The 14,111-nt window shown below is 38.8% G+C and overlaps 1 long non-coding RNA gene across 1 annotated transcript in view; it reads left to right on the top strand.

The window, feature by feature from the left end:
• LOC120886182 (uncharacterized) overlaps nucleotides 1-14,111 on the top strand; it is a 105,463-nt gene that overhangs the window by 53,277 nt on the left and 38,075 nt on the right. Inside the window, exon 3 of the long non-coding RNA XR_005728950.2 lies at nucleotides 10,959-11,116. This is a non-coding gene — a long non-coding RNA (uncharacterized LOC120886182). The remainder of the gene's footprint in view (nucleotides 1-10,958; nucleotides 11,117-14,111) is intronic.

The raw sequence follows: 14,111 nt of genomic DNA, 5'->3' as shown, positions 1-14,111 counted from the left end.
AACTGAAAAAGTAGAGCAGCTGTTATCTCTCAAAGGTACTAATACAAATAATCTGAACTCATTACTGAACTCCAAACCTCTTAAAATCAGGAAAAAGCTGACATATATTTGCATTTCCTAAAATGTTAGCACATTATAATGTTCAATAAGTATTTCTGAATGGACCAATGCATTCTTTTTAGTCGCTAGAGTGAAATGTCATTGGTTGTTCTGGTTACTCATGTGACACAAATTTGGGACCCCTTCCTTATGAACACAAGTGAGATGATCTTGGGCTATGTTACTGCTGAAATACTTGTACCACCAAACAACTGCTTTATTCCGGACTTAAGATAAACACCCCTTTCCATCAAGTCCCCTGGCTGAATCTTAAATGTTAATTGTCTTTAGTAGCACTGTCTCCCCTACATAATTGGCTGTTGAGCTAACTACAGCCTTATTCTGTACTGGTGTTTCCTGTAGCATCCAAATTATCATAGCCCTGGTGGCGTTATTGAATAAAGCAAAGGAAACAGAGCCACAAGTATAGCTTGCATCAGATTCCAAAAATGTTGGGCAAGTTATTTTTATGAACTGTCTGAATGATGTCCCCATGGTGTTTGTGTCCAGTGGCTATTATGGATTTTTCCAGGCTAGAAACTTGATAGCTGATTCTATGTATTACCATTTGAGAGCATTTAAATGAACTGCACTAGTTTGAATACACAGTGAAAGTTTTGATCTGGAAGCCCCCTAAATAAAGTCAAGTTGCTATTATTAACATTTAGCCAGACAGGTTTGGTTTGTTTTTATTAATTATTATCACTATTTTTCATTTTTATCTTCCTTTCAGAGCAAAGGGCACTTATCAAACCTAAATGGACTTTCATTTGTTACCATACTGAATCTATATAAAATACTTTTTTGTTTTGCTTCTTACTTTTTACAACATATGCAAACAGGAAGCGTAATGCACTTTCTAAAAGTATTTTAATAGGATATACATAACATGTTAAAGAAATGCCAGATAATGTAAAGAGTATACAGGTAGGATTCTTATATCACCTCTCTCCCTTTGACATCTGATGCTAAACAACTTGTGTCCTAGATAAGGGGACAAAGCTAGCATATAAAATTCAAATGGAATCTACTTTCTAAACTGTTCATAGGATTGCAGGTATGAGTGGTACTGAAGGAAGGGGGGAAAAAACAGAAGATAAATTTACTTGAATGAAAGATACCAAGGTTGGGTATTCATTCATTCCTTGGATGCACTCAGCTGAGAGTTAACACCAGGTAGGCAGAAATTACCCCGGGGAATCTAGGGAAAAAAGCATAACTGGGATCTCGCTAATAACTCAGATGATGTTAATGACAAGGATGATTTCTCAGAGGAGAAGAATAAAGAATGAACATACAAAATCTAAAATTTACACAGAGAACAATTCCTTTGCAAACAGGATCTCCTTTCAAGCAAGCTTCAGTTATGAATTCCATTTCCAATGACTTCCTGGGAAATCCGGCCAATGAAGCCAGTCAATAAATTCCACAGAAGGGCCCAAGACATCATTCATTTTCTCCCTAGTTCAGATGCCAAGGCAGATAGCTGGCAGAGACACGTGTGGCCACAGGGTCACGAGGAAGGGTCCCCCACCCACCCAGAGCTCCAGGAAGAAGAGACCTGAGGCAGTTCTCACACCCTCTTTTCTCTCCACATTTGGAACTAAAACACATTGCATAAGAGGGCTTAAAAAAATAAATAGGTCATCTTTGGCACTAACTTTAAAATCATCTGCATTTCTAATAAGCTGTCCAGTGACTCCATCCTGAAAACTAGAGTGGGAAGAAGAAAGTGGGAAGAGGAGGTAGCTTCTGCTCTGTACAAACATAGACCCTTATGTTTCCTAGTTATTCATAACTAAAATTTCCAAGGATGTCATTTTCCACTTACAGAAACAACTTTTTAATATCTCCTGCTGAGGGTTGTTTTGTATTTATCTACAGCAATCTTGAGTTGACCAGCTATCTCTTGACCTGGGCTGCTTTCCACCTATCTCTGTCTTCACTTGCATTTATGGACTGTCATTCATCTATGATACATGAACTGTGCCCTTAGTTTCAATGTGGAAAGGGAGAGCAGAAAGCAGGGAGGGTCCTGGTCAGAAACAAAACTAGACTTGCCCAGGATATTATATCACCTTATAACCTTAGACCCCAGGGACCTGTCAGAACAGGGAGGAGAACACAGATGATGCTAATAACTTGTTTAATATAAAGAAAACCCAATGGGTTTCACTTGGTGAAAATTAACCTTCATTATGAAGTCTTGGTTACAAAGCTCCAGATATACCATTGCTTTCCCTTGAATGAGAAGACTATATGCCCATGATTCAAGGCAGAGTGCCTTTCTATCTTTCTTTTTTTTAAATTAGTATACTTTCAGAAGCTCTTTCTTGCCTCTTTTAAAGCAGGCTGCTTAGCCTAGAATCTAGATAAACACCAGAAATTTGGTTCAGGGATCAGAAACCATCTGATTCCGTAGGAAACTTTCCCAGACCTTGGAGTTTTCTTATCTTAGCCAGGGGACCAGGATATGAGCAAACAATGAGCCAAAAGACTTTCAAAACTTCAGCACTATCAAATAAGTTGAATAAAAAGGCTTCTTGCCTTTGAATTGAAAATGTGGCAAATAAAGGCTATCTCTGTAGAATTTTAAATGATAACTTTGCTTGTCCTTGCTTGTACTTGTACTTTTTCCCTTTTGGATCTCCAAAGGACCTTTTAAAGTTCTGGCAAGGTACTTAGTAAATACTCTAGACTAAATGATTAAATTACTAGTACATTTTGTGGTTGGTTCAATACCATTAATTACTCAAAGCCAGTATTTGCTAACTGTCCTAACAAAAGAACATTGTAGACAAAATAAATCAAGCTAAATTTCACTTTCAAGTACACTTGGAAAATGACCTAAGCCTTATGCTAGGTGTTCAACAGTGAACTTAGATATTTAAATTGAAATTACTATATTGATTTATGCTGAAAGAAAGATCATAGTCAAAACACTGGAGAGGCATATTCCAATAAACTTATATGTAAAGAAATTTATTGGGGCTGGGGATGTGGCTCAAGTGGTAGCGCGCTCGCCTGGCATGCGTGCGGCCCGGGTTCGATCCTCAGCACCACATACCAACAAAGATGTTGTGTCCGCCGAGAACTAAAAAAAATAAGTAAATATTAAAAATTCTCTCTCTCTCTCTCTCTCCCCCTCCCCCCCTCACTCTCTCTTTAAAAAAAAAAAAAGAAATTTATTATATATTATATTGTATATTGTGCTATATATTTTACATATTTTAATGTACCATTTTGAATTTTTCATCAATTATCCTTAGAAATTAACATATCTTTATGTAAGTCCTAATTTTATGTAAAAATTAAGCCCATACGAATGTAGATAAAAATGTGTGTTTTTAAAAATTATTCTTAAAAATTAGTTGCTTGCATGATGTAACAATACAATTTATTGATTGATTGTTTTTGTTTTTTTAATTTGGTTACCAAAAGACTCAAACTTTGGCTTCCTGGAAGAGAAATTGATGAAAAAGTTATGAAAAATTTTTTTCTGAATTCCTCTTCTTCAAAACTACTTGTACAATGTTTAAATTTGTTTTAAAATTAAAATATAATTTTGCTAAATGATAATTAATTGCAATGCTTATCTGGGAAATTTTCTTAAATCAAGGTATAATTCTTGTATACAATGGCATTCCACATTGCATTTAGGTTATCAGGGCTATTTTCAAGGTGTATTCTGTTCCAAGAGATTTGTCCACTGCTGTACTCTTATGGATTAATCATGTATATATTCTTTATATCATCTATGTCTATCTGATACATTTATGAACAAATATCCAATAATAATGGATCAGTATATGCTTTTCCAATTGCTGTTTTAGGAATGCTGTTGCCACAAGCAAAACATATAAAATAACCAATAAATTAAAATACCAACACACTCTGGTCTTCAAAAGAGTTACATTTTAATTCCATCATGCTGGGGAGAAGCATGTACACATTATGCTCCATAAACTTCAAAACCACTCCAGGCCTAAACAACAATTAAGAAAAGTTCCTTTGAACCTCAGAAGGGTGAAGTTCATTCATTTACTTAAGATCAAGGCATATCATTTGAAGCCTACTCTAAAAGGTATATTTCTTCCACTTCTGAGACAGGGAGCACTGAGAGAATAATACACTGTTAAAATCCATTGACTTTTTGGCTCATGACTATGAAGTGACACTCATCAAGTCAACAAACGCAAATAAACCTAAAACCCCTCACACCCAGAGGGTTGGGCTCTTAGTGGGTAATTTAAGCACTAAGTACAGCAACCTTGTAGAATCACAGATATGAATCACAGCAAATCACCGAACAACAATGAGGACTGCCCAGACTGCCACATAAACTCTTCCATCCAGAAAACTCCCATCCAACAGCACATTGTTCCTTGCCAAGATCCCTGACAGGCAGCTGTCCAGTCTCTGCCTCAGTGTTAACCCTTGCAATGATTTTGTTCAAATCACACTTTTTTTTTTAATTTAACTGGTACATAAAATTGTACATAGTTATAGAGTACCATGCGATGTTTTTATACACAAAAACACTGCATAAGATTCAAATCAAGGTAAACTTATCTATCTCCTCAAACATTTATCATTTCATTATGGTAAAAGCACTCAAAATCCTTTCTTCTAGACTTAAATATATATATGTATATATATATATATATACATATATATATATATTACACAAAATACATTATTATTTAGAGTCACCATACTGTACAATAGAACACCAGAACTTCTTTCTCATAACATCATATTTATTAATAAATCTTTCCCCATAACTTCTTCCCCTTTAAATAACACCTCTCTCCAAAAAGAAAGTGCGGTGAATTATGATAAATTTCATTACCAGAAATTTGTTCTGATAACAAAAGTAGGAAATAAATCTGAAGAAGGGAGAACCCACATTCACGGCTGGAGAGACTATGCCTGCTGCCTTAAGCTTGAAATTTAATTTTCCCTTTCCTAATAAACAAAAATGTAAACAATCTGAAACAACTTTAATATTGGAAGCAGGAGACTCAGCAGGTTCTCAATGGAGTCAAGTTCTCCTGATGCATCATTCTGAAATGAACTTCTCATCTGGGTGTGACTTTATATATAGGAGAGTGAGCATGATCATAGACAATCTCCTCACCTGCAAGAAATGTCTTTGTTGAGGATCCAGAATGTTCACTCATTGCTACAGCAATTATTGGTCAGTCACAAGTGATATGTAAACTAGTGCTGGGGAAACAGCAGGTACCAAGATGGACAAAGGGCTTGCTCTTGTGAAGCAAAAGTGCCAGCAAGGAGGACATAAAGTAAGCCACCAAGTTTCCTTGGGTGATCAAGGCATATCTTTCTGGAGAAATGACTTGACCTAAGACCTGAATGATAGGAAGCATAGATGTGGTGGCAGAACACTACAAATACAAAGGCCTAAGGGGATGTCCAGCTTCACATACTGCAGGAATATACTGAAGGCCTGTGGACCTGAAGCATATAGGAGAAGAACATGAGCAAGATGAGGTTGGAGAGGCAGGATTGGGCCAGCACAGAGAGGGCCTGGTGGGTCAAAGTAAGAGTTTTTAATTATGGTCTCAGGAAACTAATTAAATGGGGATGATCTGGTGTTATTTATATATCAAAAAGACCCTTCTGGTGCTAGAGAGAAAACTGATCATAAATAACCAAGACAGAAATCAGGAGGGCCTGAACAGGATTGAGACATCATGTAGGAATAGAGGCAACTGGCTGATTAGATTGGACGGAGAGAGAAACATTAAGCAAGTAGGTAGTGGTGTCATTTACTGAGTGGGCATGATTACAGGAAATATATTTTGAAGAAAACGTCAAGAGTTCTATTTGGTCTTTTTGTTTGAGCTGCTATTTGAATATTCAAGTAAGGATATAAGTAGGACTGAAACTCATTAGAGAGTGGGGCTGGAGACACAGATTGGGGAATCATAGGCAGTCATGGAGACAGATAAGATACATTATGGAAGAAGACAACCAAAGGCCAAGATGTAGGTACTACAACATTTACAAATTGAGCAGACAGAAGGCACAAAAAAGGAGTCTGAGAGGGACTGGCTAGCAAGTAGGCAGAAAGCCAGAGAATGTGGTGATAGCAGCCAAGAGAGGATGGTTTTTCAAAGGTCAGGGATCCTGATGCCACTGAAGAATGGAGAAGCACAAAGACAGATAGATGAGTGACTACTACATTTCCCATCATGGATGTTGCCAGTAGCCTTGACAAAATGGTTTCCACCAGCGTGGGGGAGAGAAAGCTGACTAAAGTAGATTTGAGGGGGAAAAAAAAAACAGAATGTGGAAGGGTGAAGACTTTGACCAAGTTCTAAAAAGGGAACAGAGAAAGGAGATGGCAGTTGAGAATAGTGAGACAGCAGAGGAAAGTTTTTTATCCTAAGGTGGGAGCTAGAACTGTTTTGTAGGCTAGAAGAGGATGATCCAGTAGAGAAGGAAGGACTGATGATACAGAGAAGGGAGACAACTCAGAGCTGAATCCTTGAGAAGGTGAGAAGGGAAATGATCCTTTAGGTGCAGCTTGGACACATTATTTATAGTAACAGGATTGAGACTATATTTATATGTGTGTGTATGTGTGTGTGTGTGTGTGTGTGTACATATACACAGACACACATACAGACACACTTTGGTTGGTGCATTTAGTGGAAGGAAAAGAAGAAGGTTCCGCCTAGATTGCTTATATTTTCTCATGAACCACAATCTTCCATTAAAAGGATAATGGAAAATGAGGAAAGGGCGCCTTAGGAAGTTTGAAGACAGTTGAGAAGATATAAAAGAGCCCATATTTTGTAGTCCTGCAACCCCCAAATATCAAATTGATATGCCTGATAAAAGAAACAGTCAATGTTATTGTGAGAATACGACAATAGTTTCTCTTTTTTTTTTTCTTTAAGAGAGAGTGAGAATTTTAATATTTATTTTTTAGTTATCGGCGGAAACAACATCTTTGTTTGTATGTGGTACTGAGGATCAAACCCGGGTCGCACACATGCCAGGCGAGCGCGCTACCACTTGAGCCACATCCCCAGCCCCGATAATAGTTTCTCAAATGACATCTTTCTATCAGCAAACAATATCAGCTTGGACAGGGACCTCCCTAATTATCTAAGCCGCCAAATAGCAAATAGCTCATTTATATTCCAAAGTCATAGAGGGACTGGTCAAAGTATTTGTTTGCTAAAGCACACATTTTATCTCTTTGTGAGTGTGTACCCTGCGAGCTGCTATTACTACATTATAACTAAAATGTATTGAAATACTCCATGTGCCAAGTACTGATAGGTTCTTTACATATGTTGTTCTTCAGTACTTTCAGCAACTAAATGAGCAGTTTACATCATTATTATCCCAGCTTTATAAATGATGAAGTTGAAGTTTACACAGCTAAATTATATTAATATTAGAGATCGTGAAATTGACCATGAGATGAGAAAGACAGAGAGTCAGCAATTACTAATCAGGCCATGTAGTTATGAATGGAGTGGCGTAAATAGGTGTAAAACCATATCCTAGTGAGGTATTCATGCTTGTAAACAGTTTTTTTCATATAGGGAAAAATCTATAAAACCAAAACAAAAATATAATGGTTGATACACATAAATGATCTGCTATAGAAAGTTAAAGTACTCAGACAGAAAGTCTAGTTGAGGCCAGGCACAGTGGCGCACACCTGTAATCGTAGCCATTTGGGAGGCTAAGGCAGGAGGGTCACAAGTTCACGGGCAGCTTCAGCAACTTAATGAGGTCCTAAGCAATTTAGCAAGACCCTATCTCAAAATAAAACATTAAAAAGGCTGGAAATGTAGCTCAGTGGTAAATCGCCCCTGGTTCAAACATCAGTACAAAAAAAGAGAGAGAGAGAAAGAAGAATAGAAGTAAAGAAAGTCTAGTTGAAAAACGGACTTTTAGAAAGCTCTCTTCACAAAACCAGCCGGTAAAATGTTTATCAGCTGTTTTTTTTGCAGCTGGTGGCAGAGTTGGTGAGCGGGGGAGTAATTTGCCAGTAACTTTCAGTGCAAATATTTCCACCATAGAGTTCAAGCTATTAATGTGACATCAAACAGGTCACCAAAATTCTTGAAAATTTACAACTTGGCTCTTGTGAGACAGTTCCAGCACACCTGTGGAAGCAGCTCAGGTGAATCCTGACACTACCAGCTCTCATGTGTCCTACAGTATATCTAACAAGGATAACTTTGGGGTTGTGGAACTTTGATTTGTCTGAGATTATAGCCCCCCTCCTCCCTTCCCATGGACCAAGTGAGTGAAATAAAATAAAAGGGAACCCCAGGCAAGAACTATACTGAATCTCATGTTAGAGTGAGGAATAGGCGGGATAGGCAATCTTATTTCAGTCCTTGTATTTTGTTTGGACTTTCTCTTTTTTTTCCCAAAGCATTGAAAAGATTGCATGAATAAGACATAATCAGATACCACAACAAACAAAAATTCCATACAGAGATGTCACATGGGTAGCTTGAACTCTATGGTGGAGTCTCAGAGTGGTCGCTTCCTGAGTTTCAATGTGTTTGTGTGATTCCAGGCCTATGGTCTTAAACAGTAGTTACATAGATAACATAACCCCAAGCAAGTTCATGAGAAGCTGATGTGGATTTATTGGATCATATAAGTGATTGAACTTCCTATTTGGAAAAAAAAATTTTATGTATAGAGATTCAGCTCTCTGCCATTTTAAACAAAGGATTCATTGACCTTCTAGTTTCAAGTTTAGGAATGGTAATACCAAAGTAGTGCTTTCATAGAGTCATGGGTGATTGTTATGTGAACTCTCAGAACTATATCTTTCCAGTTTCATTTGTGATTCATGTCAGAACAGGTATGGTTTGGATTCCAAGGTTGAAACAAGCCTCCAGGGCAGAATCAAGTTTTCTTTCAGACCTATTTTCTGGATTTTTATTTTTTAAAGTCCATGTTCCTGGTGTTATAGGAACACTGCAGTATTTTTGTTGCTCAAAGTAAAAATCTAGTCAATGGTATCAAAAATTGAGATTCTAGATAAATATCTCAAAGAAACAAGTGAAGTAGCAAAAAAAAAGAAAAATCCTTCAAAACAGGAGAAGTAAACAACATGAGAGTTTGTGACTGAGAAAATTTATTCAGTCATTAGATATTTACTGAGTACCTATGAAGTGCCACACATACTTCAGAATCTTTGAGTTTCATCATTATCTCCAAAGGAGTCAGAACACTGCTCACCCCTCTCCTCCATATTCCATATGACTATTTTCCTCATCTTCAAATGTCCCCTTTCTGTTGAGTCCTACCTTGGCCTATTCTGCTTTCCTCCACCCCTGCCACTTGAGTTCCCCAAGTTTTTCCATATTACTGACAAACATCTTATTTTGACATACTACATAAACAGATTACATATAACACATCAGGAAGCAACAGGTGTCATTGTAGCTGGAACAAAATGAGAAAGAACAGGAAATGAGGAGGATGACCTGAGAGACATAAGGGAGGTCTGGGATATCCATCATGAATCACATAGTAGGCTATTGTATGAATTCAGGACTTTTCTCTGAGGGACATGAGAAACCACATTTTATAGTAATGGGGTAAAATTGGTGACCATCCTGGACGTGCAGCAGTGGAAAAGTGACTGGATTCTGGATATGCTTTGAAGATTGAACAAGCAGGAATTCCTGGTGGATTGGTATGAAATGTGTGTGTGTGTGTGTGTGTGTGTGTGTGCGATAGAGTCAGTTGTGAATCTGAGCATTGAATAGAATTGCCATCAACTGAGATGGGGAAGACTGTGGGTCGAGTAGGTTGTAGGGAAGGAATTTGGACAACTGGGAGCTTCAGTACTGGACATGTTTAGTATGAGACGTCTACTACATATCCGAGTAGCAGTTTAGATAAATCAATCTGGAAACCAAAAGTAGGGTCTGACATGGTGAAATACATTTGGATGTCATTAGCATATAGTTGATCTGAGATGGCATGAGGTCATCCAAGGAGGAAATATACAGAAAAGAGCCTGAGGACTGAGCTCTGAGCCACTTCAATATAAACAAGTTGGGAGAAGATAAAGAACCTACCAAGGAGATGGAGATGATGCATCTAGGGAAGAAAGAGGGAAACCAAGAGCATGGGGTCCTGGGAACCAGGTTAAGGAAGGACATAAGAAAGAGGACACGGTCGGCTCCATCAGTGCTGCCATCAGTGCAATGAAGACTCAAAATTACCATTGCCTTTGGTATCATGGAGGTCATTGGCCACCATGACCACAGGCAAATAGCATTGATAGGATAGTGGGTGTGGAAGTCCAACTAAGTTTGTCTTTCAGAAGAAATGGAGGAGACGAATTGAAGATTACAGTAATAGACAATTCCTTCAAGGAGTTTGTTCTGCAAAAGGGAATGAGGAAATGGGTGAAAGCTTTTCTAAGATGGGAGATAACAACAGAATGTCTTCAAATAAATTTTACATACTTAGCTCCACGCACACACACATCCCAATCTTAGCACTTTGATTATATTGTTTACAGGTCTCTACGTCAATAAATTCTGATAATAGATAAATTCTCCAGGACAGGGACTTTGTTTTATTCAACTTTATATACTATCCCAAAGTATTCATTTCCTGTCAGCTATAACAAATTACCACCAGTTTCGTAGCTTAAACAACACAGGTCTGAAAGTGAGCTATCTAACAGGTCTCACTGGAATAAAGGTGTGGCAAAGTGCTCTTTTCCAGTTTCTAGAGGTTGCCCACATTCCTTGGTTCTATGTTCCTTAATCCGTCTTCAAAACCAGCATTGTTGCATCTCTGACCTTTTTTTTTTTTTTTTTTCACAGCACATCCTCCTCTGACTCTGAACTCAGCTGGGAAGGATTCTCAGATTGTTAAGGAGGCATATAATTAGACGAGGCCTACCCAGATTATGCAGGATCATCTCTCCATCTCAAGGTTTTTTAATCCAATTGCATCTATAAAGGCTCTTTTGTCATATAAGGTAATATATTTGCAGGTCCTTGGGATTAATGTGTGAACATCCGTGGGGGTCATTAATTCTTCTTATCACATTCAGTGACTGACATTTAGCTAGACAAATGTTTGGAATTCCAACCCTCCACATGTTTCCTTATGGTATCAATCTGACTGCATTCCCAGGGCTAAATTCCTTAAAATTCCTTAAATCTGTATCTATGACAGCAGAAACTGTCTCACTTTGGTTCCTCCCTGTATTCCCAGCACTCAGCAGAAGGCATGGAGTGGGTACACAGTAAAGATTTATTGAATAGCTGAATGAAAAAATAAGTGAGTAAACCTATTCTTTCATGTGAGCTGCTATAGGAGAAATCTCTTTTGGGGCCTCAGCTGATAATATCCAACCCCTTCAAGGGAAAGGGGCTCCCTCTTCATGGACAGGGTCACTTTATCTTCCTTATCTTTTCTTCAATATTTGATTCTACCTTGAGCATATGCCTTCCCTTCAGTCCCTACTGAGCTTATGCCACCTGCTATATTAAGCCGTTAATGGCATTTCCATTAAAAGGACAGATGTTTACTTTTTAAATTTATTTTAATATATAATATATACGGTACAAAAAAGTTTTAAGTACAAAAGCAAATTTATTGACAAGCAAGCTGGCCTTCCTGTTCCAGCCACCCTGTTTCCTTCCAGAGGCAACATCTTCCACCAGTTGATTTGTTGGTTTGTTTTTGTTTGGGGGAAGGGGCCTAATCTAACAGGAATATGCTGAATGTACACATTTGTTATATAAAACGAAAGCATCCTGAATAAAAAAAAAATCTGACTTTACTTTTTATTTAACAATCTCAATCTTTCCAACAGCTCTTAGTGTGCCTGCCATTAAGTAGAGACGCAGCAATTTATTAAACCCCCTGGTCCTCCCGCGACCTCTCTGACTTTCTCAGTCCTTCTCTGGATCCTTCCTTTACTGGTTTGCTAGGGCTGCTGGCCACACCCTGTGGCTCACAACAAGGGGAGTGTATTGTCCTGAGGTTCTGGAGGCCAGCAATCTCAAATAGGCTTCTTAAAGTGGGAGGGTTTCAGGCCCCTGAGGCAGAGAGAATCTGACTGTCCTGGGTGCAAGAAAGCAGATGGAAGGAGCTGTAGTGTAGGTGTGGCACCTGGAAGACCAGATGTGTCACCAAACTAGAAGGCAGTGGAAGAAATTCAAATGCCTGAGAAGGGAAGCCCAAGGCAGCAGAAGGAAAACACATCCACGACTCTCCACAGCTGCCTCCACCCAACCTGTCCAGAAGCAGCTTGCCCCACTTCCCTAAGCACTTCCGCCACTCCTGCTGCAGGGTTTCCTCCCGGCTCCCACCCCTCAGGGCGACTGCACATTCCAGTGCCCTTGTTCACTTCCTCCTGCTTCCAGAGAAGCTTTTAAAACCATTGCCTACACCTTCTGTCCTGAGAACTTACCTGAGTTTGAGGTCCACTTACTGGTGCCTGCTACCTCTCTGGACAAGATTTCTTGGTCTTCTCTGAATTCCTTCTCTATTGGGTTGCTAGGGCTGCACGCCACACACTGTGTAGCTTACGACAGTGGAAATGTACTGTCTCACAATTCTTGAGGCCAGAAATCTAAAATCAAGGTGTTGGTAGAGCCACACTCTCCTGGCTGCTGTAGAATCCTTTCTTGCCTCTTGTCAGAGACTCTTGGTGATCGTGCCTTGCAGATGCGTAGCTCCAGTCTCTGCCTCCATCCTCACATGGTCACCTTCTCCCTGTGTGTCTCTACCTGATTTTTTCCAAGCACGTCTTCTCCTCTTCTTATTAGGACACCAGTCTCACTGGGTTAAAGGCCCAACCTACTCCATCGTGACTTCAGTTTAACTAATTACATCTGCAGTTACCATATTTCCAAACCAGAGCACGTTCACAGGTTCCAGGGGTTAGAATGTGAACGTACCTTGCAGGGGGCACAATTTAAGCTATGACACCATCCTATAAAACTGTTGTCCGCAAAGTGGGGTGAGACACCTCTGAGAACAAGATAATCTTTTGGGAAGGAAGAAGAAAATATCAAAAGTTCTATTTCTACTTATTTTTTTCCTTAAAGGATAAGAAATTAAACTTTCCTAACACTTCATATGTGCATTAATATGGTGACCTCTCTTGCATTCTGTTGTCAGAGCCCCACATCACGCCCTGAGAGAGTGGAAACTGAGGGACAGTGGGCTCTGTCTTCAGGGCAGAGGGCTCATGGTGGTGCCCAGCTTCATTGCCTCATACTGTAATTTATGTGCTTCAGGATATCAATAAAGTGGCTACTTTATGAACACAAGACTTTTAAATAGTAGACTCTTTATAAGACTTTGTACTGAGGAGAAGCATATCCATGAAAATACTTTAAAATCAGACTGAACTATGAAGTTACACTTTATTTTACAAAATTTTCTCATTTTTCTGGACTTTTTTCTGATGACAAATTCCTTTGAGAAACACAAAATATTTGAATATATCCTTTCAAGGTAAATGTTATATTTTAAGAATGAATGAGAAATACATTTTTTCCAGAAGGTATTCATGCTGAGGAGAGCACACTGAAAAAGGACATTTGGAAATATTTCCATTGTTGAGATGAAATAACCATGACTCTACCCAAAACTCTCATAGTCTTCCATTTCTGGCAATAAGGAAAATGAAATGACCTGAAAACCATGCTTCTAAAAACAGATAAAGATGTTGAAAAGAATGATCATTTTTAATGTATAATGCAGTTTCTAAGGAAATAAGAGCAATTCTCAGGGATCATAAATGAAGAAAGGAATATAGCCCAGAGCTGATGGTGCCGTAGCTGCAGTAGGAGACTGAGGACAGGACTCACCACTTTGGGCCACAGGAGGCAGGGAGCTGAGTCTTTAGTGACAGGATGCCCTGGAAAATATCACTCACCAGCAAAGACACCCTTGGGGAAGTGTCTCAGGTCTTCATGTGGGGAAAAAGGCCATCTCCACTGAGTGTTTTTAAC

This window comes from Ictidomys tridecemlineatus, chromosome 5, assembly GCF_052094955.1.
Source record: "Ictidomys tridecemlineatus isolate mIctTri1 chromosome 5, mIctTri1.hap1, whole genome shotgun sequence".
NCBI classification, from domain to species: Eukaryota; Metazoa; Chordata; class Mammalia; order Rodentia; family Sciuridae; genus Ictidomys; species Ictidomys tridecemlineatus.
This window is presented reverse-complemented; position numbering and strand designations above follow the sequence as displayed.